General features: G+C 40.7%; 1 protein-coding gene across 4 annotated transcripts in view; it reads right to left on the reverse strand.

The window, feature by feature from the left end:
- FAR2 (fatty acyl-CoA reductase 2) overlaps positions 1–24,608 on the reverse strand; it is a 122,362-nt gene that overhangs the window by 72,900 nt on the left and 24,854 nt on the right. The window lies entirely within an intron of this gene.

The raw sequence follows: 24,608 nt of genomic DNA on the forward strand, positions 1-24,608 counted from the left end.
TCAGCTACAAGTATGCAGAGAACATTCTCCTTCTCCTGCTGCTAAAAATGCTTTTTTAAAATGCAGTACTGTATTTGTGCAATCCTTGTTTTATACACCTCAATTAATGATCTCTGAAGTACCCTGGTGAGACAATGTAAACATGCATTTTATTATTCCCATTATCAGAAACACGACCAATTAAGGGGCTGGCAATGAATTAATGATGCAGTGCCCACCAAACACTTTCTTGGTGTTTTGGAGAATTGTGTTTTATTCCTTGATTGTTTATGTCACACTGTAACAGGGATCAGAAGCAAGACCCATTTCACAAGCCAAAGAGCCCATCAGCAAGATAGATCACACATGCTGTAACATACTGTAACAACAAATTCGATGAAATCAATGTATAACAATTTCATCATTACTGACTGAATATATTAATTTTAAGAAGCATTTCGTTGCTGTTGTTGTTTTGGTTCTTGGTGGTTTCTGGTTTGCTCCTACATTTTTTTTTGCTATGCAGTTACTTCTCTCACTCGAGCAAAAAGACAAAACTGTGGATACAGGAGGGAAATGATAATTATATGTGGAAGAAGCCAAACTAGAATATCAAAATGATATCCTTCCAAATTAGATTTTCTCACTGCAAGGAAAACATACCCTAAAATCTCCTTGGTTTCTGTGGAAGACAGGCAGCACAGCCTGCAGATTTTTCTGCCCTAAGTTCTCCAAGAAACACAAACATTTACTCTGCAGATAAAGGGAAAAGAGCAGGAAAAGGAAACTAAAGAGAATTCCCTGGAGTTAGTGAAAACTGCATTAAGGAACTTTCCTCTTCACATCAGCAGCTCGGAATAATGAGGCAGCAGAAAGCTTTGCAGCACTGGGAGCCTTTGAAACACTTCTACAAAAAGAAGAGACAATAAAATGTCAATAGAAAATGACTCTTGGTTGGCACGCACTGGTACAGTGAAAACTTTTCCTCCTTTTGCACATAAAGGGACCAATTCTTTTCTTCCCCTCTTCTCCAATATTTAGAAGACAAGCTGATGAGAGATGACAAGGCACATTTACAGAAGTTCAAAAAAACCCAGTACTGAATAAAACATAAGTGAAGCATCAGGAAAGGATATTCAGACTGTACCAATGTCATCTAATACATTCTCTGTGCACTGACATTCAAGCAGGGAATAGAAAGAAGAAATTCAATGATGATTTGGTCCAAAACCTCTGAGAGAAGTCTGAATTAAGTTTAAAGCACTTGAATAATCCTGTTGTAATCAGTGCTACATTCAAGTTAGTGTAGAGGTTTGCTTACTCACAATCTTCCTTCTCACCCCTTAGAAGTTCTGCATTCAAAGTTTCCACTATTAAATTAAAAATACTCCAAAATTAGAGAGAATAAAGGTTTTTAATTACTTTTATTATATTTAACAATATCTTAATTATCTGATAAAGAAAAATACCCACAGTTTACAATGCTAGATTCCCCCACCCCTCAATCTCATCCTAGCATGATCTATAAAATAAAGAATAAATAAAATAAAGAAATCCTTATTTCTAGGGAATCCCATATGGCCCTATTAAAAATCGACTCAATTTAAATTTTGAAATAATTTTAAACCTGAAAATGAGGTATGTGCTGACTTCACAGGCCTCAGGAAGTCCAATCCCATGGAACAATCCAATGTCAATCCTTGCATCCTATCTGGTGGTAGTGCCTCTGGAGGGACTAATATGTCCATGCCCTAAACTCACAGCACCACACAAAGTTGGTATATTAGCACAGCTTCATGGACCACAAAGAGGTACAGAAATAAATATGCCTCCTGATTGTTCTCTTTTTCAAGTCTTTCCCATTCTTGCAGGGACAGGAGATTGTTACATGCCAAAGTGAAGGTATTTCGGACCCATCTAAAACGAAGGATTTATTTGTATAATTTGAGAAAAAAACCAACTTATTACTCAATTTTAAAAAATATATTTTTTTATTTTTTCCAATAGATCATGCCTTCTTTAACTTTGGTATGACTTCATGATCTTGGAGACAAAGCCCAGAATCTGAAGATGGAAATATCAAGCATTACTAGCTCTGAAGAACTCCCAAGCTGCTTTGTGCTTTTAGCTCCATCACACTAAGACATAGAAAGCGGGCATACTATCTTAAACCTCTCTGTTCTGTGTATTTTAAACTTTGATATTCAGAACAAGCCACATCTCCCTCTCTTAATTAATCTGTGCCAAGCAGAAATAAAAAAGATCTGCATCTTACATCAGTCTCTTAGCTCCCTACATCTCTGCAATCACAGAATCAGTCTGTCGTCAGCCCAAACCCTGGAGATGCTGTGAAAATAAACATCAAGTGACTTAGTGCCGCAACTCAACTTTTACAAATCCCTGCTTTCTCCGAACAGCAGCCAAAAGGCACAAGGTCCACTTGCTGGTGTCACCAACTTAATTATTATTCACATTCTCCAAACCTTGTGACATTTGTTGGCTATCCCTCATCCTGGATTTCTTCCTGCTAATCTCAGGTCCAGATAAGAGTCCTATTAGGAAGGGCTGACGTGAGGTGCACACAGATTTGCCAGGTTGGAAAGTTGCTGCCAAAATACACAGCTCAGTTGGCCAAGGGACATAATAAGTAGCATGTAACCCCACCAGGCTTGCCACAAGAAAGAAAAAAATTTTGTTATTAACAGCCAAAACATACACTGACCTTGACAAAGAGAAGTCTTTGAGGCAGGATACTTTGTGCAACACAGAGACATTTACTAAAATCTGCACAGAGATTAGGGCTCCCACTCAACTACACACTTCTTACAAAAGTAGAAGAGTTTAGTACATGGTAGCAGCAACAGTATTTTTTTTACAGTTTAATAGCATGAAACAACTTCTCTGCTGTCATGAGAGCAAAGAAAAACAAAGCAGGAGAGGTGTTTCACTCTGCTCAAAATTTCAGTTCTTGAAATCTCTGTAGCACAAAATGCTATTTTTAGGAAAAAACATATTTTCCCCCACTCCTTCCCCGGCAGTGCAAAACAGCCTGAAACTCAGCATATTTGGCTTCCTGAAAATTTTTCCTGGCTAAGTACTGACAGCCTACAGAGATTCTCTGTTAAAATTGTTGCCAGTTCTCTTTCTTGACCCCATTCCAACAGGATGAGAAGAGAAAAAAGGTGGCAGTCAGAGAAACAGTAGAGCCCAAGGATGCCTGTTTTATCTAAAGGTTCTTGAAACCACAGTAAACAGTGCACCAAGGTGGCCTTAATTTGCACTGGAAGTCGGTGTAGGTTTTGGGAGACTGCCACCACATCCATTGTAGCTTTTGCCACCCCATCCCTCCTCTTTGATCCTATACTGCAGACATGCCAAGAAACCTAGATTTTAACAACTGAATGGTAGAGATGTCCTGCAAGAGAGAGAGTCCTTAATGACCAGAAGGGAAAGAAATCATGTCTGGGAATGCAGCGTGAGCCTTTTGTTACAGAAGAAGTTCAAACACAGATACAGGAGGGAGATGGCATGTGATTTGTGCTGAGAGAGAAAAAATCTTGTTTAGATGATACTTACTCGAGAATTATTTGATCTAGCTGCAATCTCCTAGAAACACATGATAAAATGGTTGCTGTGAAGACATACAAACTGAGGGGCTGAACAATAAATGCAATAGAGTAATCCTGTGTACCCCAACTTCAAAGAATATAGAGATCAAGTCTAAGGAGACTGGATGATCGTTTCTTACAAATTAAAGGCATTTTTGTACATTTTCATGCCTTTCAGAAAACTTCAGCATTCAAATTCAAGTTAGAAAGTCACAGTGTTTAGCAGGACAGAAAGAATTTAATGTAAGTATTTCACAGAACAAGTAGATCATCTTAGAAACAGTGACAGAAGATGAAAACTTATCTCTGGCCTAGAAGTCAAATGATGACCACACGGAAGAATAGAAGAAAGGCACCTTCGCACTGCTGGTTGTGGGACCTCAGGTTTGCCAGGTGCCAAACACTCCATGAAAACTATTAGCAGCTTTAATCACCATACAAAACAGTGATGCCCACAGGTGATACTGAAAGTTTTAGATAATCTTTACACTACAGAGAAGTTTTCCTACAGCAGGTTGATTCTTCCAGATTTTTTTACCCGTAGTTTAACCCTGAGACAGAGCCTGGGCCAATGCATTTACTAAAGGTGTACACATTCATGAGCCTTAATTTCAACACTCTTCAGGTCTGACAGCAAGCCTAAGACAATCTATGCAGTATATTCACAGGGGAAGCTCATCCCAATCCTCTGCTGCTCTCTTTTATGAAACCCAAAATGCACTATGCTTAAACACAGAGGGTTTGGTCGTAGCTTTAAGGTTTTCTAGAAATTCTTACCTGTTACAATTCATGTGTGAAGAGGGACATGACCAGTATTGCCATCAGCCCTTCAAATGGCATTCCCACCAGTCCTTTATCAGCAAACTCTATATGCCTTCTTCTCTTAATGAACTTCTTTCCTCACAACTCTCACTCCTTCTTTCATAGACCTCTCTCTCATGCAACTCTGACTCCTTCTTTCATAGGCAACTTCACACAGTACTGATTCCTTCTCCTACAGCAGCTCCACACAGCACTGACTCCTCCTTTACCTTTGCATGACTGGATCAACCCAAGCTGTCCCTTTCCCAGCCACCTAACCCCAACTGTCCCTCACACAACACTGTCTCACCATATCTGTCTCTTGCACGACCCTTACCTCCTCACAGCACAGCCAGCAGACTCCATCCCAGACTGCAGCAGACCCCGGACTTCAAGCTTCAACTCAAACTGCAAGTACTTGTAAGTGGTGGTTTCATATCCCCCAAACTGATTGGGTAGACACTCCTGCAAGTCATTGTGAAAGATTCCCTCTTGCACTATCCTTTCAACCTAGCTACCTACATTTACCTTTAGCAACTCAGGCCACATTTTTCTTGTCACTTTACACGTGTAGGAAGAAATCTTGTGGGATCAAGTTTTGAATTAAACAAATACACCAGACTGGTTTATGATGAGGCTTGGAGAAAGAGCTGTGTCAACACTGCTGAGGGGTGCAGCGAAGCAGCAGTGGGATGAGAGGCAAGGGCAGGAAAGAGCAAGAATCTGCTGCTCCTGTATCACTACCCAGACTTTCCCTCAGTGAAAACACTGGCCTCTCCAGGAACATTTCATCCACCTTTTTTCAGCAAGTATTCCAGTTTTACTGTTTAACAATCATAACAGTTACAGCAACTTTCTCCTGGATTTGCATGATGCCTCAAATAATTTCAGATTATCTCTACATCTCCTTGTGGATGTTTTGCCAATACTCTGCTAATTCTCCTTCAAAGACTTTCTTTTCTATCCCTTTATTTATAGAATCATAACTTTGTTTAGAATGGAAAAGACTTTTAAGTCCAACCTGAAGTTTTGTCTCCTGAACTGTGAAACTTAAGGTAGGAACAGATCCTCTATGGCTACAAAGCAAGAAGGAATAAAAGAAACTCCTGATAGCCACTATCAGCCTTAATCCATCCCTTCTATAACAGAGTCACAGCCAGTAGTGGAAAAGTGAGGACCAAGGATCACTTAAAAGGGAAAATCCCAGCCTAACACTGAAGAAGAGGTCTACTACCACTTATAAGGCAAGGATTTAGGAACACGACTCACCTGAAAAAATCAGCTGCTACCAAAGTTTATCTGCAAGTAGTTAGTTTGGTCTAAAAAGTCAGCTAAACTCTCAGGTAGCATGGGAACATTTATTGCATAATGTGGAGATCAGCTAGCTTTGTGTCTGTCACGAGGGAGATACTGGGAGGTTTTCAGTAGAAGCCATCGGTTATTAGGAAATAAAATGGCTCTAAGGACACATGCAATCGTGACACACCACACAATCATGGTGCACCATGAAACACACTAAAAGAATTGCAACATCTGCAGACAAGTTGACACTATAGCCCAGGTGAGCTTTTTGTTTGACAGCTATTTCTAGAAGATATAACCTGCTCTTTCCGCAATAGGTTTAGCATTTTTCATTTTCAGCTGAATTGAAAGGTAAGTCACTTTATCACAGAACAACTCCAGCATAGTTCAGGTTTCAGCCTGTCAGAGAACTATCGTGCACATAATATAATCTATTAAGACAATCTGACACTCCTTTCCTAATGCCTAGGAAAAAACAGCCCCTTTATGCCAGAGTTTATTGCATCTTTATTTTCACTGAAATAGCCTAATATGATGCTTTCATGCTTTTCTCCACATATCAGAGCAAACAGATCTCAGGCTATAAGTCTTCCCTGTGCCCTATCTTAGAGCAAAATCATTCAGTTCAGCAAGAAAGCAGAAGAAACCCAGGATAAAAATAAAAATTTCTTTCTTTCCCCACAGAGAATACTTATCTCAGCTGTATCCAACGTATTTTCTTGAAAATCATTGTGAAGTCCAAGTGAAAAGATGTTTTACTCATGCAACTTGCCCTCCCACTAACAAAGGACAATATTGACACAGTCAAGATATACAAGAAGAGCTTGCTGCTGGTACTGTAAGGACTTTAAACTACAGTCCTAAGGAAACAGTGAGCAGCTTCTAACCTCCTACTGAAACCAGCCTTCCTTGACTCCCAGGGCATTGCTGTGGGGAGGAAGGTGGGAGAGAAGGGCATGAAACACCTTGAAAAGCAAGACCAATGATCTCTACCCTGTGTCTCTTGTCTGCTGGCATCAGCACAGGGAACCTCCTCACTCTGAGATCCAGGAAAGGGCCCTTGTTTCCAAGGAGGCTTCCAAGATCTGCTGGAATGCTGAACCACCCAAACACAGTTCTGGATCAAGGGACCAGCCCCGAGCCACCTGCACTTCATTATTCCTTACCCACTGTAACTTCCATTTCCCTTGCAGGAGTCACTTTAGCCCACAGACTAAAAACTAATCAAATAATAGTTTGATTATCTTTGTAGCATGACACCTCAAATGAGCTAGCTGGGCTTTTTTCCCTGTTATTGTGACTCCTAGGGCAGGTGTTTTAGAGACTCTCAATGAAGAAAGAAGTTTGTGTGAGCTCCTACAGAGGCCTTTTCTCCCTAAAAAATTACATAAAGAGCATCTCAATTAAATCCTATTCCACATGAATAAATATCCCTTTCACAGAAGTATCTGTTGCAGAGTAACAGCTGATGCCTGCTGTACAGCCAGTAGATGAAACACACCTGCTGACCTGGAGATCTTAATGATAAAAATGACTTAAACATGAACTTCATAAAGGGTTGCATAAATGTCCTGCTTTTCTCTCTCATTATAAAACCTACGTGTTATCCCAATAAGCTTCCAGAAATGATGTATTTTACTTTCCCTTTTCTACCCAGAACACCATGTGTCATGGTTTTCCTTTGAGAGCACACACCACCTTCCTCCATTTCTTACACACATGACAATGTTCCCCCCTTTGTCACAACCTACAATCCATTATCACTATCAGCTGCACCTCTTGACAGGCTGTATCTCCCAACAGAGACACTCTCAGTGCTGGCATGTGCTATGACCTCCACTCTGCAAGAGCTGGCAGAGCAGGAGGTGTATCAATATCCCTCACCAGGGCAAAATGCTTGGTCAGTGATCAATGTAGAGATCTCTGAATTGCCATTCCCAGGACTCATTCAAAGTAGTGGGGGAAGACAAATGTCAAAATTGGTCCTTAAAAAAACCTCCATACTGTCCTTTTGAAAACAAGGGGTTTTCATAACCCTAGATTCCAGCACAGAAATTAGAATTTATTTTTTTTATTCCTATCCAACCTAAAGATAAACGCTGAAGTTAGGAGAATTCCCTGAGGGAAGGAAACACCAAGTTTTAAGTCAGCTCTAATTATTCCTCCTCCTCATTTCTTCTCAATCAGTGAGACTGACACTCAGATAGAAGACTATGTCTTCTACTATTAACTGTTTCTCATTTATATTTCCCAGTCAAATCTTTTTGTTTAAGCTGTTCTTTAAAAACTCCTTCTGATTTGCTGACTGTTACCAGAGTGAGATGAGGTACAGAATTACAGTCCTCCCTCCCAGGGAAGCATCACAACACCTTTGCCTAAACACATGAAACTATACTGGGTTCATCTCCATTCCATATTTCAGCAGCTTGGGAGCTCCTCTTGCCTGATTACTACAGAACAGCATCTGCCTTTTTATCAGCCCTCCCTGCTGGACTTCATTTTATTACCTTCTGTGAGCCCTTAATTTCTTTGGACTGCCTGTGCAGAAAGTGAAAATTGTCTTGGGTTGCTCATAAAATCCATTCTGTCAGAGTGGAGCATCACCAGTTCCACCAGTTACAGAGGCTGGAAAATTGTAGGGTAGGACATGCTCAAGGCACTGCACTCTCCTAGCACTGTACAATCACAGCAGGAAAAGCAGTCAGAACTGCAAAAAGATTAAGTTAGAAGTCTTCACTTTGGAGGTAAAAAAAACCCCAACCAACCAAACCCTCACAAGCTTTTCAAAACCACTCCAGGTTTCCTGCAACTTGAAGGTGAAATGAAACTCGCCATATTCCAAACTGCTTTAGATCAACTCCACATGGAAGTTTCTGTGTTTAAAACTCAACATTTTAAATTGTATCTTTTTATATAGTATGTGAAAGTACATGAAATACGTATTCTTTTTCTAATTATCACTCTTTTGATTTTTCTTCATTTTGCCTTCTCCTTCCCTTTGTTTATGCAATGTGGCAAATCACATTGCATACTCCAGTATAATTAAGCCTATAATTAAATAATTTTAAGTGAAAAAATGATGAAGTTACAGCTGGTTTTGCCCAGTTTGAGTGGAATAAGTTATTATTTGCAAAAATCCCAAACACTGATGCATGGGATGTGAGAAAACCAGGGTTCCATCAGTTAGTCCTTTTTTTTTTTTTCTGCTAAATTACTTAAGTCCTGATGTCCATTCACAGATATTTGGATAGAAACTGTAACTTCAGTAGAGTAAATTCTCTTAATTTTTGCTACATCTGTGTAGAAAATATGAATTTGTAAGTCTGCTCTCTAGACTTCTCAGGTGCCTGTGTCTCATAGAGGAATCTGAGGGAGAAAAGTGTTACCCCTGGTACAGGAAGATGGAGTGTGGCACTGGATGGGAAGCATCCAAGGGGCCTGAATAAAGTTGTTGATGTCACTGGAAGTAAACAATCTGGTATTTTGGGAATGCCACGGAGACTGAGAACAGACCTATGGACAATAAAAGCCAAATGTCCACCTTCAGGATGGGGAAGGAGAAAGAAATTTCCAGAGGTGGAAGATGACCCATTCTGTATTTCTGTAGTTGTGTGTTTCATATTACTCTGACTGTAACCACATTTCATAGCATTTTTTCCTTTGAAAAAGACAAGGAAGAAGAAAACAAACACATAGAATGGGAAAGAGGAGCAGAAGTTTAGTTTCCTTTCTGGGATGGCATTTGGTTTTTGCTTGCTGTAAATGGTATGCTGGCCCCTGGGAAATGTATCCAAATACAGGCCTTAAAAACAGCCTTCATTAACACTAATGAAGATCATGAAAAAAAAATAAAACTCAACACAAATCATCCTGTAGCTTACGCAAAAACAACTTAGACATTATAGACAGACATAAATACGACTAATTTTTCCATGTAGTTAATTTTTCCAAGCTAAATAAAGAACTCTATCCAGAAAAGAAGTAAAAATACTTACAAAACCACAGAGTTACACAGAGTTATGCAACTTCTATAGTTTTGTTTTCTTTAGTGTACTAATCAAACACCTAGATTCTGAGTATGACAATTCCTGGTTTTGTACAATAGATTACCATGGAGCCCAACAATTATTTTGGTCAGAAAGGCTTTCCTGAGATGTCTCAGTCTCCTGCCTCAACCTGCTCCCCAGAAAACAATTCATTTTCATTGAGGGAACACTGCTTGCTTAATGACAACCAAAACCAAATATTTTTATCTTTCCCGCATTGGGAAAGCCTCCAAATAGCTACTGAATGACTAAAAGCAGGGAGTGTCCAAGCAGGGAGACTGAATCAGAAAAAAAGGCTTTGTCTCTGCTCTCTGGAAGCCACAGCCTGTGAGCTAGCTTATTCTATTCCTGTTACCCTGGGAGCAGATTTCTACATCTTTCTGAAGGGTTGTTCCATCAGAATGAAAATCCAAAATGTAACCTTACTAGTCCAGTGATGTTTCCATTAAGGCTTCTGTGGGAAGCTGGGATGAGCAGGGGCTCTGTTCCATGAACAGCCAAGTGCTGTTCTTCTGGTTGCTGCTGTTACTCAAGGTCACTAATGTGGACAGCCCAAAATACAAAAAAACCCCAAACAAACAAACAAAAAAACAGCAAAAAAATCCAATGGAAATTCTCGAATTCTGACTCTCCTTGTTGGACACTTCACTTGAAAATATGAGAAACAAGAAGTATTTGGCCTTTAACTTTGAGGTCTCATATGCAAGAGCAGAGAGACTACATATTACTATTTTACTGTTACTGACACTAGCCCCAAAAAAGGGCCACAAAGTGAAAGAGTACAAAAAGTAAGAAATAAATCAGCACCTAGAGCAGAGAAATTATTAGAGATGAATGACTGTTTCAGATACCATATAAATAAAAGAATATGTTTAATTGAAGATGTTCTGGTGTGTCAACAAAACAAAAGCAAAAAGGTATTGGTGAGGAGGTTGTTTTTTTGAGAGGGTGTCTTGAGAAGTTCTTTACAGGAAAATAATTTCCTGACCACCAAAAGATAGATAAATTTTGGTTTTGTTTTGTGAAATATTTATTACTTGTCTTGATCATTCTCTGTCTTTCCATGATGCTTATGCTGCTCTGGGGTTTTTTCTTTTTCTGCAGATCTCTATCTTTCTCCCCAGAGTGCTTTTTCCCTTAGCTCTGAAATATTTCACTTTAAAAATAAATATAGAGGAACTGCTGCTTCCCTAGAGCATTCCCAGTGACAGCTGTAAAGGACTTTCAATGTAATTCTCCTTCCTGGGTCATCCACCTGATCTGGCCTTTTCTTCATTAAGTCAAATCAGAAAATACACAACATTTAAAAGCCCTGCAAAGTGGGAAACCTGCATGGCTAAAATTTAGAATTCTTGTATTCTCTGTAAAAGACTGCCAAGAAATGGTACCATAATATAGCTGCCTGAATAGCTATGGTAGATTTGAATTAATTTACTTTAAAATGCACAAAATACATATTTGCTGCTGAGAAAGTTATTTCATGTCACCCTGCAGCTTTTGATTTTCACCCTCTGACTTTCCCACACAAAATCACAGTTAAGGAATAAGGGAAGGTATGTCCATCTACTTTCAGAGCTGCTTAAGGTGCAGGACAGCTGGTAGTATTTATTGTAATATGCACTGCAGTAATTAATTGACTTCATGACAGGGCTTTGGATTCAAGAAGGGCCTCTGGAAGACCAGACCCCACAACAACTGGACTCTGTTTCTAGTCATTGCACTCTTTCTAGACAACCTTTCAAGTCAAATCCAAAAAAAGCTTTATGATTTTTTACTAACTTCTCCTGCATATTATACTGTTCTAATCTAAGCCATACATAGCAGTTTCCAGCACACTGCATCATTGTAAGGTAGAGAAATAGTGCTGCATTTAATTTAGATCTCTTAATCTAATAAAAGAATAAGGAATCTGATCAAAGGAGACAGCAATTACATAGAGGAAAAAAGGAGGAGAAACAATCTGCCCTGGTGGTTTTCATTCTTCTATAGTGTTCATTCAGTGCCCATTAATTCAGGCTGGAATGGGGATGCACCTGGGTTTGGGTGCATTCCCTCTGACATAATAGGAACATTGTAAAGCAAGAAATATCTAACAAATAACAGATGCAAAACAATTTTAGTTGCTGCCCAGCTATGACAAAAACCTTGTTCTTATCTGCTTAAATAGAGAAACTGAAAACAGCTGTTGGAGCTGCTGAAGATGATGAGCAATTGTTGAGTGAAATTGTTATGGCAATTGACAAAATCAGACTGCATCCTGCAGGCTGGAGCTGGGTCAGGGGAGGGTCAGGGTGGATATCAGGGAAAGGTTCTGCCCCCAGAGGGTGTCAGGCACTGCCCAGGCTCCCCAGGGAATGGTCACAGCCCCAAGGCTGCCAGAGCTCCAGGAGTGTTTGGAGAACTCTCTCAGGGATGCACAGGGTGGGATTGTTGGGGTGTCTGTGCACGGCCAGGAGTTGGGCTGGATGATCCTTGTGGGTCCCTTCCAACTCCAGATATTCTACAATTCTAGGGTTCTAAGGAGGGATTCCAGAGAAAACTGAAGGAGGAAAAAACCTGGAGCGAGAAGCAGAGGACAAGGCATTGTTGACTGAGCAGTTTAACACACCAGCTGTGTCCTCCAGGGAGCTGTGAACAGTGTGCAGAAGGCCACATGGTGAGAGGAGAGGAAAGCAGAGGGTGACTATGAGTGCAGCCAGAGCCTGCTGAGGACTAAAAGCAGCTCCTGGGTCAAGGGAGGACAAGTAAAGGCACTGACCTCTGAGGAGTCTTCAGAAAAAAGCATTTTTCTGCACACTTGAAATACTGATTTTCTAATTGCACCAGAATGACCAGTTAAAGAGCTTGTCCTGCAAAGTTATTAACCTCAACAGATATTATTAAGCACCCAGCTTCTAAGTGTTTTAGATCTCCTTGGAGGGAGGAAAACGGAACACGGTGATAACATGACTTTCCACTATTAGGTATGACAACTCTGTAGCTGCAGAGGCTGATACTTGCATAACCTCCTTCTTCCAACTCCAAAACTGAAAGAGCCAAAATTGTCAGTGCAGTTGCACACAGTGTGAACTGGTTTGTCCATTCTTTCTCCAAAACCACAGCTAGTTTAGAAAGGTAACAACAGAAATCGTTGTTGAATTGTAACCTACCCTTTATCATTGTCTGAAACAGGATTTCCTCACCTGTCCTGGTTAACATGCCACAGACAGAATTCCACTTAAAGCCATCTAAAAAAAACCCCTTATTTGCAGCCCTTCCTACACAAGGAGGCTCTTGGTAGTCCCAGAGAGTTGGTACACAAACAGACTTCATCTAACTTAGAATGGCAAAAGAAAAATCCATAAGTCTTAAAAATATTATTAAAGCACAGTGACATTAGAGTGCTGCTTCCTTCAAATCACTCACAGCATCAAATCTTTTCTTAGGTTGCTCTCTCTTCAGTGAGGGATGATGGGATGAATTTGGCTGAGTGCTGGGAAGGGAAGCTTGCTGTGCTGTGCAGAATTAAGCACTGATACTGCATTAGGGCCAGGGAGGGAGCAGGAAGCATGGAAAGGTAAGGAACACAGGATACATGCTGGGGAGACACATAACAGAAAGAAAATCAGGGGTTAACAGCATTCACCTAGAAACTCAGAGAGGTTGAGAAGCCTGACACTTACTGCCAGTGAAGCTGATCTGGAGGCACCAAACTCCTCCCAGAGCTAAGTCACAGGCAGGCCTAGGAACACTTCAGAGTCAATCAGTAGAACTAATCCAAGCCTAGACTTACAGTTCATTCAATTCACAAGTCAGAAAGGCATCTATAGTTAGAAATAAAATTTGCTGGATAACCACTGGTAGAACTTGTACAAGCCTCAGACTGTCTTCACATGCACTGAAGAATCAGGCTTCTTCTCTGTCACCAAGTACATACTAAAAATACTGCTTTTAATCTTTTGGCATTGTTCAGGGAACATTTTTTATTTAAGGCCAAGTTCGTTTATGTTTTTATATGGGAACGGTTAAGTAGGGAGTTCTTTGAAAACCTTGATGCAATATAAATATTTAATCCTTAAGTAAATCCATTGGAACTTGCTCCTCGGTTCTCAAGCTTAGAATCTACCAAAGGCAGCAACAGAAATGACAGAGTTCTGTTGTAATTCCTAAGAAAACAAAGGAACTCTGTCACAGGACAGGTGTTTAGCAAGCACATTTGAAGATAGCAATACACACTCGTGTAAGCAGAGGTTACGCCCACACACAGACACCTGTAGGACAGAGAAGATGAGAATTGGGGTCAGAATTCAAAGCAAAGCTTTGGGTGGCGGCAGCGTGTTCAAGTCAGTGAGGTATTGCTTTTACAACTACTTTCAGACACACAAAAAAAGTCAGCTTTTAAAAAAATACTTCAAATGCTGGAAAGCTTAAAAATTTGCTTATTTCATAACGATGTAATATCTACCATTTCAGTGTCATCTGAGAATATATTCACAACCTTTCAATGAACTTTTGTACTCCAAACGTCACTGCAAAGTAAAAAACTCATTACTTCATTAAAATAATGTTCTTGCTGTGTCTAGAAAGGAATAGAAATAGGATAAAATCCTATGACACGCCTGTCATTTTTTAAATTATTTCATAGCTGGGTGCTTTTTGTATACGTCATTGATTAAATTAGAATAACAGTAGAAGTAACTATAAAGTTTTCCATTCTCAAAATTATTGATTTCTCTGACATAAAAGTCAGAGCTATTAAACACGGTGATCTGGTTGTACTGTCCATTCAGAGGAGTGTTCCAAACTTGTTTGTGCAAAGGAACATCTGTTCAGGTAGGGCAGCTTTCCAAATTTGCTCATATATCTGGCTGCCCTAACAGCTACGTTGCCATCCTGCCACCAAAGCTGCAAATGACCAGGAACTTCATGAGGGAAAATAGTTCTTATCTTACAGCCACTCGTGGACAATTCTCAACTGTAACTGTAAATATGAGCAATGCTTTCTTTTCCAGTCCCCTCCTGAGACTAAAACACGGCAAAAGACACACAACCTGAAAAATCCTGGTTCTGATGTAGACATTGGTGAAGGACTGCTCCTTCCAACAGAACTGAGGATTCAGGCCCTATCTCCAAGCCACCTGACCATCCTGTCACCATCAGAAACGCCTCCTCATTTTCTCACAACAGCCTGGAAAAAAGAGGCGTGGATTTGTCTGTTTTCAATTGCATCAGTCAATTAATTGGGAGAGGACTTGAAACCTTTGTTGCCCAAGACATCTTATGTGACAAGGAAGGTGTCACCTCCTTCTCTTCATCAAGAGGAGGTAACACCTTCATCTTCTCCCTCGGTCCAGGGGCCTTCCCTCCCTGCACATCTTTGACTCTTCCAGTCAGAGGACGCACTTGTTTTGCTGAGCACCAGCTGCACTCTTCAGAAAGCTGATGTCACCAAAAGTGACTGAATTAGTGCCATTCTCTGCCGTGAACCTCTGCAGTCTCTCCCAGAGCAGGGTAAGGCAAGTCCCATGCCACTGCATGGGAGTGACCATCGTGTTGACCACTGGGTCACTGGCCAGTTTTAAAATCTTTCACATAAATATGAATCAATTCAATCTGTCCCCTTGCCGCTGGCAGCCCTGTCTCCTCTGACTGGATCCTGTAACCTTCCTCCTTCTCTCCCAACTATTATGCCTTTTTTACCTGCTTCAACTCAAAATGTGGTGGGGTGTGGAACAGAAGTAGCAGGAAGCACCCAGGAGTCTTGGGTGACTGCAGAGCTAAAAAGGAAAGCACAAAGCTCAATGAATATTCCTAAATATTTCTAGATTACAGGAAGAAAGGAAAAAAGAGAGATGAAAGCTGACCTTGCTTCTTAAACAATCAGCAGACTGCAGTTAGAGAGGAGGGACATGTTGTTTTCAAAACAATAAAACACAACAAGCACGCATCATTCTGCAACTACCATTCTTAATAGCACTCTTCACACAATGCTCTTCTGTCACACACTAAAACCAGATCCTTTGTTTCTACTAATAAAAAACCAAAACACCAGTGTAAGAAAACAACAAACCAACCCAAAAAACAATCCCTTCTTCCTACAACAAAACAAAAATGCCCAGAGGCAATCCCAGCATTCTCAGTGCTCTAAAGACGTGATACACCCACCAAAGCAAAACAGATAGAGACATGTTTACCGAACCCTTTCACTTGTAGCATCCAAACCATCAGCCAAGGGGAGAACATCCTGAAACGACCCTGAAGCCGCAGGGGACTGCAGGGATAACCTGGTCTAGCTGTGATCAAGCTGCTTCCTGCACCAGGAGTGCTAAAATCCCCTCCAGACAGCACTGCTCCTCAATTAATTAACACTGCTCGTTTAAGCCATGTGCCAGCTGACACTTTGGATGTCCCTGTGAAGTTCTCAGCTCACATCATGCTCCAGCTCTGCCAGACTAAGGTGCAGCACAGACGTGCCCTCAGCTGACACAGACCCTTATCCCTTTTTTTTTAAACATCTCACCTAACAGCAATCTCCTTGCACAAGGGAAAGGCAGCCACCTCAGCCAGCAAAAGTGACAGGCTTGGAGCAAACACACCCTGCTGCTTGCCCCAAGCCAAGCAGAGCAGTGGATTTGAATGCTGGGGCAGTCATTCTGGATCTGCATGAAGAATGGCAAGCAAACAGATGTGATTTGAGAGAGAATACAAATATGAGCATGTGCCACATTTAATGCTGCAAAAGACTTAGAGCTGTGGGCAGTACCTTCCTATTTTGACCATTTCACATTCAGAGAAATGGGGCTTTGCAACATAGACAAATCCTAATCCTCAGGAGGAAGACTCTTAAATTTTAATTAGTCAAACCATATTTTAACCAGATTACAGTAATTTCACGATTATAAGCCGCACTGAGTATAAGCCGCACTTCTGGGTTTCAGCAACTTTTTGGTTTTTTGTCCATACATAAGCCGCACCTGATTATAAGCCGCACGTTACAATACAGAGTGTGATAAAAGGTATCTGTTCTATCACCATCTGTTGAGGGTGGGGGCAGTGATCCTTATCTCAATGGCAGATAATCTGCTAATGGGCCATCCATTGAAACCAGGCAGGGCATTGTTCTTTATCTTTTCACAACCCATCCTTCCTCCAGCGAGTTGTTTTCTGCTAATGGCCCAGTGAGTCCCACTGTGGGACTGATAAAATTACTGCATCCCATTGGAAGTTGCTCCAACCAGGGGGAAGAGCCCAACATTTCTTACCAAGATAAAAACAGAGGCTTTGGGACACTAAGGTAGCCCTTTCTCCACTGGACTCCAGAGGAAAACTGGATTTCTCCACATCACCACTGGACCTCCGGAGGGAAACTGCACCTTCTACAGGAGCACTGGCTTCAACTGAATCACATCTGTCACTGCAGCAGGATGCAGCCACCATTTAATGGGACTGCTACCAACACCCTGCCTGATGGGGTGTCAGGTTGTACTCTGACTTTGTCAGGGTTTGGAGTTTGTTTCTTTGTAGCACTGTATTTCTATTTTAATTTCCCTAGAAAAGAACTGTTATTCCTAATTCCCATATTTTTGCCTGAAAGCCCCTTGATTTCCAAATTATAATAATTTGGAGAGAGGGGGTTTACATTCTGTATTTCAAAGAGAAGTTCCTGCCTCTCTCAGAAGACATCTGTCCTCCAAACTAAAACAGCAACTTTTTGTTCTTTGTCCATGTATAAGCCGCACCTGATTATAAGCCGCACTTTGGGTTCGGACCAAAATTTTAGTCAAAATGGTGCGGCTTATAATCGTGAAATTACTGTAAGTTGTTATAGGATGAGGATTTCAAATCAGAATTTATGCCTCAGCCATTTCTGTGCCTACGTGTCGATTGTCAGCTCGCCCTATTCGCCAGCAGCACTGAAGATCAGAGTTGTGTAAAGACAAAAAAACCCACTAAGACACACCAAAAAACCACCCCAAAACTTGCCAGACTTTGCCAGGAACTTGTCAAGCCAGTAAGTGCGGGGGGTTTGTTGGAGACGGTTGTGAATGTTTCCTCCTCTTTGCATTGTCAGTAATTCCAAGAAAGTTTAAATAACAAAACTTCTTTTTGCTTTGTCACAACTTAATTTGAATCACTGTTCTGATAAGGAAGAGTGTGTGACTACAGGAGTAAATTCTGCCTACTAGAAGTCTTTCCACATGGGTGCCACGGCAATGGGACAGCAACATAATATTCTCTCAAGAAGAACAAACGTAGCTTTATTAGGAGAAATACAACCAGGAGAAAAGATTAAATCCATACCATTAATATTATAAGAAATTGCCAAACAACTGAGTTTTACTCAGTGCTAGTACTTAAAGGGTTTTGAAAAACCTATAATTTCCTTTCTCAAAGTCCATGATATTTTTAGATAGATCTATTAGAATTCTGGTGGTTTTCTCATAACAAAATGAAAGGTAGAAGGTTTTTTTCCTTTCTGGAATATATATTTAGGGGGAGTTTTCCTATGCTAAAGGCTGCATTCCAGTTGGCAGCAGTATGAGGAGTGTTAGTGTGTTAAGCCTAAGATAATGTCTACTTTAATATTTTGTGTTATCAAGGGCACAGTGACAAGAGGCAGTAAAGCCTGTCATTACAGGTCAGCCCTTATCCTGAGCTCTGTTCCCAGCTTGATCCACCTGGAAACAGGTATCTCAGCTATTGTGTCTAATCTAGATGGATATGATCTGATTTGGGCTGCAGAGATTAAAGTGCTCTGTACCCACTGCAAACTGGTACTTCACCAAAACTGACCCAGGACCTTCTTCCTAGATTGATTCCTTTAACAGGAATCAATGCTCTCCTCATAAGAGAGCAGGAGGAATCCCAAGCAAAAGTGAGAGGGAGATGAAGTTTTGCATGAAAAAAGGGTGTAGGAGTAGGAAGGCATCTGTGATGCACTCTGTAATGAAACATCACTGAGGTGCAGGAGTTGAGACATATGCTCTGATTCCCAGCTGGCTGACAAATGTGTATCCAGCCCTGAGGCTTAGGACTGTTTCCAAAGCAGCTGGCTGGCAATATAGGAAGTTCTCCTAAGGTGAGGAGAATTTTTCTAGGACTGACCAAAGAACAGAACTGATGCTCCTTATTACCTGCTGGGAGGAGTCAGGTCTACAGGACTGATTTAATGCAAAACCTGGGTGATGAGTTTACTAGAGCAGCCACAGCATTGTCCTGGTGTGAAAGGAAGACAGCCCAGCACGTGATGCTTCCACAAGACTTGGGATCTGCTCCTAGAGCAGAAATTGAGAGGCAAACTGGAGAAAATCATAGTCATAATCTCACTTACAAAGCCAAGACAGACAACTGAATTGTCACTGCTGTCTCTGTAAAAGGAACAGATACTCTCAAAACTACGTTAATTATACGTCATAGGTTTAGTACTTCAGGGTGATGAGCAGACTTTCAAACAGAGAACCGTAAAACTGTAACTGTTTTTATTTCAAAATTTAAAAACTGAAACAACTTTTAAAGTTTTAAACTTTTAAAGTGTAAACTTTTAAAAAAGCTTTCAAAATGTTATCTTTGTGATAAACTTTGGTTTATCACTTGGGGTGAGGTGGCTGACAACCTGGACAGTTTAACGAGAACCGTTTTCCCCCTCAAATTCACAGGCCAGTAATTTTTCCTCTCTGATTTTTCAGATAGCACTGAATTCTAATGGTAAATAATCCTTATCCAACACCTTCACCTGTGTAATCTGCCCAGAGACATTTTGTTTTGTTTTATCTTTCAAAATACTGTAGAAAACCAACTAATCCTTCCTTAGGAAAGGAAAAGATAAAGAACTTGTAGAAGGAGTTTCTTTTTGTTCTGCCCAGCTCCCACCTGCACCTGCAGACAAAATTCAGGAGCAGAATGGGGGAAGCCAGCCCAGAATGAGGGATATGAAATGTTTCCAGCCATCCACATCTGAGTTGCAATGTGTTCCCCTCCTCCTCCTCGCCAGATGGGTGTGAAAAATCAAAATGTGGAGTAACTGCTCAGGTTCTAGCTTCTCCCTCCTAATCCACAGAGGAATGCAGCCTCTTCATTTATCTCCATACTTTTCTTACCTGCCAGCACACGTGCTGTGGTGTAGCAAGGTGGAGGACACTTACTAAGTACACTATTATCTGCAATCTTTGCAAAATGTTGTCCCCCCTTCTGCATCTCCTGTGTTAATTAAACATGCCTTTAACCAATGGAAAATTTAGAAATTATATTATTGCTTGTGCTATTTTAGCTTCTTGGAATAACAAGCTTCTATTACATATGTGCCTTCAACTCTAATTTAAGACCACAGAGACTGCAAAGATGTAACAATATTAATTTAAAAAACCCTCTTGACTCCAAGAATATTGTTCTTACGTATCATTAATACAGCCTTACTGACATTTCCTGTTGGACATAAACAACCATAGAAAAGGAGGACAAGACTCCCCTCCACTGGAAAAAGATGAAGAGTTATAGGTACCCCTCTACATTCATTTTGTCTTTTACACTGCAGCCTGTGACTGTGCACGCCACCAAAGAAACTGATTTTTCATGTCTTTCACTGACAGGGCTGTTGAAAGATGAACTGTCTGCTCCCAACTGTTATACTATTCAAATTCTCTTAAACTCCTATGAGAAAAGGCTGGGAGAGTTGGGATTGTTCATCCTGGAGAAGAGAAGACCTCATTGGAGCCTTCTGGTATCTGAAAGAGCTGACAGGAAAGATGGAGAGACTCTTGGCAAGGGCCTGGAGCGACAGGACAAGGGGCAATGGCTTCAAAATTACAGAGAGTAGGTTTAGATTAGACAGTAAGAAAAAATTCTTCACTGTGAGAGTGATAAGATCCTGGAACAGTTTATCAAGAGAAGCTGAGGCTGCCCCACACCTGGAAATGTTCAAAGCCAGGTTGGTGGCGAACTGGAGAACCTGGTCTAGGGGAAGGTGTCACTGCCCATGGCAGGGGATTGGAACAAGATGATCTTTAAGGTCTCTTCCAACCAAAACCATGCTATGACTCTGTGATTCCATATCCAGTACCTGGAAAGCACCTGCTGAGCAAAGCAGATGGCTGGTCAGAACAGACTAGACCCTCAGAAGAATACAACAGTTCTCCTAATAGTGTTTTCCTCACTTGGCATGCAGGACTCCACAACCTGTATTTGGTAACAAGAGCAGCATTTCCCCAGGAGGCTGCAGGTAGAAGGGGTTGCTGGAAGCAGGTTCCCTGGTTGCACTGCTTCTCCATGCCATCACACCTTCGACACAAACCTGGCTGATCCCCTCACGTTACATGAGCAAGGGAATGATTGTGAAACTGCCCTCAAAAGCCCCAGAGAGGCAGAGAGAGTACTCCAGAGTCCCCCTGCAGTTTATGTAACTTGTTTGGTCTGCACACATCTTGCAGTCTGTTACATCCTCCAGTGTTTCACAGGTGCTCCAAATTATGTTAGGAACTTTGTCTTATCATGGGTGTGTGCTGCTGCGCCCACAGATGTCGATAGACAGAAAGGCAATTTTTTTTCCCAAGCAATCCCAAGGTTGACTAAAACTGTGCATCAGCATCTTCATAACGTACTTTATAGTGCACAGTCCACTGATGACACCCTTGTCTTGCTGGTGTGCAAGGATAAGCAGCTTCTTTCTGACAGTGACATCTAGATCGCTTTCTGTCTTCACGGAAAAGCAGGACAACAGACCCCTGCATCACACAAGGACCGTGATTCCTATTCAAGAGCTGCCTTGAGGCTATGGCCTCAAGGAACAGCTGTTACCTTCACCTACTCTAGCAGGCCCCTGGACTGCAGAATTCACTTGGCAAAAGGCATTGGCATGGAAAACATAAGTAACCAGTACAACAGCAAAGCTGCAGATTACCATCGTGAGGCTGATACAATGGCTGTGATGATAGCAGCTGATAAAGTGACTGGTAAGACCAAGTACAGCAATCAGTGACTCTTACCTAAGGGTGGAGGATGATGAGATGAAATGTTTATCACCTTGTTATTGCTGTTGGCTGACATCAGGATGAAAGAAAGGGTGGAAAAATATTATACAGGTATCTGATACAAGATGCATAGCCCTTCCCACTTTATAGCCCCTACAAACTTAATTTTTAATTACAGTCTTACTAGCAGATTGATCAGATTGGAGAAAAACAAGAAAAAGAGGTGGCAGGCAGAGATTTTTACACTAACACATATCTACCAGTATTTTAAGAAAAATAGGCAAAGAAAACAACAGGAAAAATGTCAACCAAGTGCACACAGTGCTCGTTAAACATAAGTGAGGACCTTTAACTTGTAGGTCCTTCTTGGATGAAAGAGAAACAACTTACAGCTCCAACTTTGGTGCTACTAATTTTTTCAGTGATTTAAGAAGTTGCCCTTGGTATTCCTACAGTTTGGTATTCGGTAGGCATTTGGGCTTCAGTGCCTAACAGACAGAGATAACTGTGAATCAGGTAATTTCCTTTGTGTGATTTAAGACTGCAATTTCTTTATAGGTACATTTATAGGAGTGAAACTATCCCTTCCAGGGGTGAAAAGGTGCAATTCTCAGTCTAAGAATCCAAAAATCTAAAAAAAGAGGTGACAACCTGGCTGGCAGAAAACAACAACCTGCTTTTTATCAGACAGTGTTTTTCATTCTATTAATCTGTTTCAGAAAGTTTACCTGCTTGTTTCAGAAAGGTATAGAAAACCCTGTTTCCCAAGTCACATCACTAAATTCCAGTCATGGGCCCAGAACTCCTTATGTAAGTCTGCATCAACACAAAGGAATGAAGCAGTTCCTGACCAAAAAAGCCCAACTGTTTAAAGCAGTACCTGGAAGAAGTTTTGACAGTGAAAGTATGCATATATGCATATCTGGAAGAAAATATATTCCAATCAGTTCTACTTAACACATTATGCAGGAGCAATAATTTATGAATAGCAGTTTTGTAATTAATTATGTGTACCTGACACACCTAGTGTGACACAGTATCATATGAGCTTTCTTAATATGCTGCCTGGGGAAAAAAAAGTATTATACCTCTAAATATCATGCATGCATTTGTAATCATCTTTTGCTAATGGGAAAACACGCATGGAAATGAAAAATCTGTTTTAATATTTGCTATTCAAAAATTTAAAAAGAGGCACAAGCGAGCAATCTAGAATTGATCATCTTCTGCTTATTTTAGGATATTGGAGTGGAGGGGGAAGCAAAGGAAAAACTTTCTGCAGATCTCATTTATGGAAAATGTGGCATTACATAAAAAGCCAATCACAGCGGGATTCTTTCCATTTCTCAGATACCTTGAAATGCTTCTAGGAAGCCACATTAAGAGTTATTTTTAAGAAAGATTTATGACTTGTTAAGAACTTCCAATTAAGCTTCCCACCCTTCCATGGTATTTCCACGAAACATTTTTAAACAGCATTGAGCAAATGCCTCCAGCTATCCCTGTCTGGCTGCTTTTTAATTTTCATCTTTCCAGCTACTGTGGAAAAGCAACTTAGTTTATCTCCCAGGTTTCAAAAGCCCTCACTCCTCTTCCCTTCCCGCAGGGGGACAGGTGATGGAAACAATTAAATCCTTACCATCTCCAGCAAGTGGATTTGTTGGGTGCATACCCTGCACGTGAATGACAATAAAACTCCAGGTAGTAGCACCTGACCTGCCAAATCAGTGGCTTTGAAGCAAGGAGAACCAAGAAAGGAGCAGCTGCTTAGTTTTCTCTGCTGAAAATCACTCATTGCATAGCTTACAACGAAGATGTTTTCAGCCTGACACTATCAAATCAGCAGGCAACAAACACTATTCTTTCCTCACATCTCTCTACAGGTTTCCTGCCACTGATCCAGGTCCCTGACTGTGGCCACAGAGACTCCTGTGGGGATCTATGAATCACTGTCAAAATCTGCAGGTAGAAGGAACAGAGAGAGATATATTGTAATATAGGCGATATATTGGAGTTTCCACAAAGATATTGCAATTTCCACAAATCAAAAAAGGTTCAGAAACACTGCTTACGCCAATTCCATCAATTTACTGTGCACCACACCAGGTGCTGAGACTGGAAGGCAGTGAAAGTAACATCAGGTCCCAAGTTGATGCTTTCATAGATGCTGGTACCTTCTGCTGTTTTTCATGTCACCTTACCTTGGGGCAGTATGGAACACATGAAACAGTCAGTAAATGAGTAGATGACAAGTCAGTACTTATCTGAATTTTCCATGTCTTTGCCCTCAGGTTTGATGCTGTAATTCAAGATTGCTCTCATGTTATCACTTCTACATACTCTTATCTAAACCTAGACTCACCCCTAGAAGCTTTCACACTAGCATTTATTAATAAATTAAAAAAAAAGAAAATACTCTAGTTTTTTACAGTGGTAGAAACATAATTAAAAGAAAAATATAAAATTAAAGAGAGTTCAAGATGAAAGAAAAAGTCCCAGAAAGCCAAATAAACAGCTACCATTAAATATAAACACGATTATCTTTTTAGGCTCTCTAACATAGAGGTCACAATAACCTTGATGTATTAGCACCACTGAGACACAAGATGAAGTTCCTGTGCTCACATGGGTCTACTTCTCTTTGAGCCTGCCATGCTGGGATGGTGCATACACGTTAAGAACTACTGCTTTTCACCAAAAAGGTAAAATACCATGTCTGCCAAGGCAGTCATTACTCCATAATGCTTGGTGTAAAAAAATCAAACAAAACAAACAAAAAACCAAAAATTCCTTCTTTTCTTTCCTTTTCCTTTCTGCAGTGAAAATTTCTTGAGAAGATGGTAAAAGAAGGCATTCTTGTTCATCTTTTCTTATATTTACCAGTACAAACAAGATAATCCCTTTATAAATAAACAAAATATTTCAGGAAA

This window comes from Catharus ustulatus, chromosome 4 (genome assembly GCF_009819885.2).
Source record: "Catharus ustulatus isolate bCatUst1 chromosome 4, bCatUst1.pri.v2, whole genome shotgun sequence".
Taxonomy (NCBI): Eukaryota; Metazoa; Chordata; class Aves; order Passeriformes; family Turdidae; genus Catharus; species Catharus ustulatus.